Below are 6,516 nucleotides of genomic sequence, written 5' to 3' on the forward strand. Positions count from 1 at the left end.
ATGACCGTATTGCAATGAACATGATCTAATCATATTCATGCTCAACGTAGACACCTGATAACATTTATCTAGGTTCAATACTAATCCCGAAGGCAGATGGAGCGTGCGATGGTGATCTCATCAACTTTGGAAATACTTCCAACACACATCGTCACCTCGCCCTTAGCCAGTCTCCGTTTAGTCCGTAGCTTTTGCTTCAAGTCACCAGTAATAGCAACTGAACCGGTATCCAATACCCAGGTGCTACCAGGAGTACTAGCGAGGTACACATTAATAACACGTATATACTTTGTTGAAGTTGCCAGCCTTCTTATCTACCATGCATTTGGGGTAATTCCGCTACCAGTGACCGTCCCCTTTACAATAGAAGCACTTAGTCTCGGGTTTGGGTTCAACCTTGGGTTCCTTTACTGGAGCAGCAACTGGTTTGCCATCCATGAAGTTTCCCTTCTAGCCCTTGCCCTTCTTGAAACCAGTGGTCTTATTAAACCATCAACACTTGATGCTCCTTGATTTCTACCTTTTGCGGTCTTAAGCACCGCGAACAGCTCTGGGATCAACTCCATCCCTTGCATGTCATAGTTCATCACGAAGATCTAGTAGCTTAGTGATAGTGGCTAGAGAACTCTATCAATCACTATCTTATCTGGAAGTTTAACTCCCACTTGATTTAAGTGATTGTAGCACCCAGACATTCTGAGCACATGCTCACTAGCTGAGCTGTTCTCCTCCATCTTGTTGGCAAAAGAACTTGTCAGAGGTCTCACACCTCTCAACACGGGCATGAGCCTGAAATCCCAATTTCAGCTCTTGGAACATCTCATATGTTCTGTGGCGTTCAAAACATCATTGGAATCCCGATTCTAAGCCGTGAAGTATGGTGCACTAAACTATCAAGTAGTCATTAGGATGTGTCTGTCAGGTGTTCACAACATCCACAGACGACGTTGTAGGGGTTTGCACATCGAGCGGTGCATCAAAGACATAAGCCTTCTGTGTAGTAGTTAGGACACTCCTCAGACTATGGACCTAGTCTGCATCATTGCTTACAATATCTTTCAACTTAATCTTTCTCTAGGAACGTATTGAAACAGGGAGCTACAACGTGAGCTATTTATCTACAACATATTTGCAAAGACAATTTAGACTATGTTCATGATAATTGAGTTCATCTAATCAAATTATTTAATGAACTCCCACTCAGATAGACATCCCTCTAGTCATCTAAGTGAAACATGATCCGAATCGACTAGGCCGTGTCCAATCATCACATGAGACGGACTAGTCATCAACGGTGAACATCTCATGTTGATCGTATCTTCTATACGACTCATGCTCGACCTTTCGGTATTCCGTGTTCCGAGGCCATGTCTGTACATGCTAGGCTCGTCAAGTCAACCTAAGTGTATTGCGTGTGTAAATCTGGCTTACACCCGTTGTATTCGGACGTTAGAATCTATCACACACGATCATCACGTGGTGCTTCGAAACAACGAACCTTCGCAACGGTGCACAGTTAGGGGGAACACAATTCTTGAAATTATTGCGAGGGATCATCTTATTTAAGCTACCGTCGTTCTAAGCAAATAAGATGTAAAACATGATAAACATCACATGCAATCAAATAGTGACATGATATGGCTTGCTCCTTTTGATCTCCATCTTCGGGGCTCCATGATCATCATTGTCACCGGCATGACACCATGATCTCCATCATCATGATCTCCATCATCGTGTCTTATTGAAGTTGTCTCGTCATCTATTACTTCTACTACTATGGCTAATGCTTTAGCAATAAAGTAAAGTAATTACATGACGTTTATGTTGACACCCAAGTCATAAATAAATTAAGACAACTCCTATGGCCCCTGCCGGTTGTCATACTCATCGACATGCAAGTCGTGATTCCTATTACAAGAACATGATCAATCTCATACATCACATATATCATTCATCACACCCATTTGGCCATATCACATCACAAGACATATGCTGCAAAAACAAGTTAGACGTCCTCTAATTGTTGTTGCAAGTTTTTACGTGGCTGCTATAGGTTTCTAGCAAGAACGTTTCTTACCTACGCCAAAACCACAACATGATATGCCAATTTCTATTTACCCTTCATAAGGACCCTTTTCATCGAATCCGATCCGACTAAAGTGGGAGAGACAGACACCCGCTAGCCACCTTATGCAACTAGTGCATGTCAGTCGGTGGAACCAGTCTCACAGAAGAGTACGTGTTAGGTCGGTCCGGGCCGCTTCATCCTATGATGCCGCCGAATCAAGATAAGACTAGTAACAGCAAGTAAATTAACAATATCGACGCCCACAACTGCTTTGTGTTCTACTCGTGCGTAGAAACTACGCATAGACCTAGCTCATGATGCCACTGTTGGGGAACGTAGCAGAAATTCAAAATTTGCTACGCATCACCAAGATCAATCTATGGAGTAATCTAGCAACGAGGGGAAGGAGAGTGCATCTACATACTCTTGTAGATCGCTAAGCGGAAGCGTTCAAGTGAACGGGGTTGATGGAGTCGTACTCGTCGTGATCCAAATCACCGATGATCCTAGTGCCGAACGGACGGCACCTCCGCGTTCAACACACGTACAGCCCGGTGATGTCTCCTACGCCTTGATCCAGCAAGGGGAGAAGGAGAGGTTGGGGAAGACTCCATCCAGCAGTAGCACGACGGCATGGTGGTGGTGGAGGAGCGCGGTACTCCAGCAGGGCTTCGCCAAGCACCGCAAGAGACGAGGAGGGGGAGGGGTAGGGCTGCGCCAACAGGGAGATTGAATCGTATGTTGGACTACCCCTTTGCCTCCACTATATATAGGGGGAGAGGCAGGCCTGCGCCCCCACCTAGGGTTCCCACCCCAAGGGGTGCGGCAGCCCCTAGATCCCATCTAGGGTGGCGGCCACAAGGGGAGAGGGGGAGGCGCACCTAGGGTGGGCCTTAGGGCCCATCTGCCCTAGGGTTTGCCCTCTTCCCCTCTTGGAGGCGCCTTGGGCCTTGGTGGGAGGCGCCCCAGCCCACCTAGGGGCTGGTCCCTTCCCACTATTGGCCCATGTAGGCCTCCGGGGCTGGTGGCCCCACCTGGTGGACCCCCGGACCCCTCCGGTGGTCCCGGTACACTACCGGTGATGCCCGAAACACTTCCGGTGGCCAAAACCATACTTCCTAAATATTAATCTTTACCTCCGGACCATTCCGGAACTCCTCGTGACGTCCGGGATCTCATCCGGGACTCCGAACAACATTCGGTAACAGCGTACATACTTTCCCTATAACCCTAGCATCATTGAACCTTAAGTGTGTAGACCCTACGGGTTCGGGAGTCATGCAGACATGGCCGAGACAACTCTCCGGTCAATAACCAACAGCGGGATCTGGATACCCATGTTGGCTCCCACATGTTCCATGATGATTTCATCGGATGAACCACGATGTCAAGGACTTAATCAATCCCGTATACAATTCCCTTTGTCTAGCGGTACGATACTTGCCCGAGATTCGATCTTCGATATCCCGATACCTTGTTCAATCTCGTTACCGGCAAGTCTCTTTACTCGTTTCGTAACACATCAGCCCGTGATCAACTCCTTGATCACATTGTGCACATTATGATGATGTCCTACCGAGTGGGCCCAGAGATACCTCTCCGTTTACACGGAGTGACAAATCCCAGTCTCGATTCGTGCCAACCCAACAGATACTTTTGGAGATACCTGTAGTGTACCTTTATAGCCACCCAGTTACGTTGTGACGTTTGGCACACCCAAAGCACTCCTACGGTATCCGGGAGTTGCACAATCTCGTGGTCTAAGGAAATGACACTTGACATTAGAAAAGCTTTAGCATACGAACTACACGATCGTTGTGCTAGGCTTAGGATTGGGTCTTGTCCATCACATCATTCTCCTAATGATGTGATCCCGTTATCAACGACATCCAATGTCCATGATCAGGAAACCGTAACCATCTATTGATCAACGAGCTAGTCAACTAGAGGCTTACTAGGGACATGGTGTTGTCTATGTATCCACACATGTATCTGAGTTTCCTATCAATACAATTCTAGCATCGATAATAAACGATTATCATGAACAAGGAAATATAATAATTACCAATTTATTATTGCCTCTAGGGCATATTTCCAACACAATTAGCTGTCGTAAATGCTTCTCGTACTGCTCCATGGTATGCTGATTATGCTAATTACATTGTTGCTACATTTATACCACCTAGTTTCACATACCAGCAAAAGAAAAGGGTTTTCTATGATTTAAGACATTACTTATGGGATGACCCACACCTTTATAAAGAAGGAGTAGATGGTGTTATTAGACGTTGTGTACCTGAGTATGAACAGGAAAAGATCCTACGCAAGTGTCACTCCGAGGCTTATGGAGGACACCACGCTGGTGATAGAACTGCACATAAGGTATGGCAATCCAATTTTTATTGGCCTACTCTTTTCAAGGATGCCCGTAAGTTTGTCTTGTCTTGTGATGAATGTCAAAGAATTGGTAATATTAGTAGACGTCAAGAAATGCCTATGGACTATTCACTTGTTATTGAACCATTTGATGTTTGGGGCTTTGATTATATGGGACCGTTTCCTTCCTCTAATGGGTATACACATATTTGCTACTCATGTTGATCTCACTAAGGAGAAGTGGCTTAAATATCATCCTCCCATTGAAGTAAAAGTAGTTGAACCTATTAAAGTTGAAGAAAAGACTATCACTTATAATGTTGATCCTATTGTTCCTACCGCTTATATTGAGAAACCACCTTTCCCTACTAGAGTAAAGGATCATGCTAAAGCTTCAACTATGGTTCGTAAGAGTAATACTAGAACACCTACACCCTCTGAGCAAATTAAGGTTGAACCTAGTATTGCTATGGCTAAAGATCTCTTCGCCGATAATATTGATGGGAATGTTATTTACTTTTGTGATGAAGCTGCTAGAATTGCTAGACCCGATATTAAAAATAAACATAGACCTGTTGTAGGCATGCCAGTTATTTCTGTTAAAATAGGAGATCATTTCTATCATGGCTTATGTGATATGGGTGCTAGTGCTAGTGCAATACCTCATTCTTTATATGAAGAAATTATGCATGATATTGCACCAGCTGAGTTAGAAGGTATTGATGTTACAATTAAGCTTGCCAATAGAGATACTATTTCACCGGTTGGGATTGTTAGAGATGTTGAAGTCTTATGTGGGAAAGTTAAATATCCTACTGATTTTCTTGTTCTTGGTTCCCCACAAGATGACTTTTGTCCCATTATATTTGGTAGACCCTTCTTGAATACTGTTAATGCTAAGATAGACTGCAAAAAGGATATTGTTTGTGTTGGTTTAGGGGATATGTCTCATGATTTTAATTTTGCTAAATTTCATAGACAACCCCATGATAAAGAATTGCCTAGTAAAGATGAAATTATTGGTCTTGCTTCTATTGTCTTGCCTCCTAATGATCCTCTAGAACAATATTTGCTAGACCATGAAAATGATGTGTTTATGAATGAAAGAAGGGAAATAGATGAAGTATTCTTTAAACAAGGACCTATTTTGAAACACAACTTGCCTATTGAAATTTTAGGGGACCCCCCTCCACCCATGGGTGATCCCGTGTTTGAGCTTAAACCATTACCAGATACTCTTAAATATGCTTATCTTGATGAAAAGAAGATATATCTTGTTATTATTAGTGCTAACATTTCAGAGCAAGAAGAGGAGAAATTATTGAAAACTATGAAGAAGCATTGTGCTGCTATTGGATATACTCTTGATGATCTTAAGGGCATTAGTACCACTCTATGCCAGCACAAAATAAAATTGGAGAAGGATGCTAAACCGGTTGTTGATCACCAACGACGGTTAAATCCTAAGATGAAAGAAGTGGTAAGAAAAGAAATACTAAATATTCTGGAGGCAGGTATAATTTATCCCGTTGCTGATAGTCAGTGGGTAAGTCCTGTCCATTGTGTCCCTAAGAATTGATCCCACAAAGAATTATTACAGGCTATAGAATGGTAATTGATTTCCGCAAACTAAATAAAGCTACTAAAAAGGATCATTACCCTTTACCTTTTATTGATCAAATATTAGAAAGATTATCTAAACATACACATTTTTGCTTTCTAGATGTTTATTCTGGTTTCTCTCAAATACATGTGTCAAAAGAGGATCAAGAAAAGACCACCTTTACTTGCCCTTTCGGTGCCTTTGCCTATAGACATATGCCTTTTGGTTTATGTAATGCAACTGCTACCTTTCAAAGATGTATGACTGCTATATTCTCTAACTTTGTGAAAAGATTGTTGAGGTTTTCATGGATGATTTCTCCGTGTATGGAACTTCTTTTGATGATTGCTTAAGCAACCTTGATCGAGTTTTGCAAAGATGTGAAGAAACTAATCTTGTCTTGAGTTGGGAGAAGTGCAACTTTATGGTTAATGAAGGTATTGTCTTGGGGCATAAAGTTTCTGAAAAG

Source organism: Triticum aestivum, chromosome 1A (assembly GCF_018294505.1).
Source record: "Triticum aestivum cultivar Chinese Spring chromosome 1A, IWGSC CS RefSeq v2.1, whole genome shotgun sequence".
In the NCBI taxonomy this organism is placed as follows: domain Eukaryota; kingdom Viridiplantae; phylum Streptophyta; class Magnoliopsida; order Poales; family Poaceae; genus Triticum; species Triticum aestivum.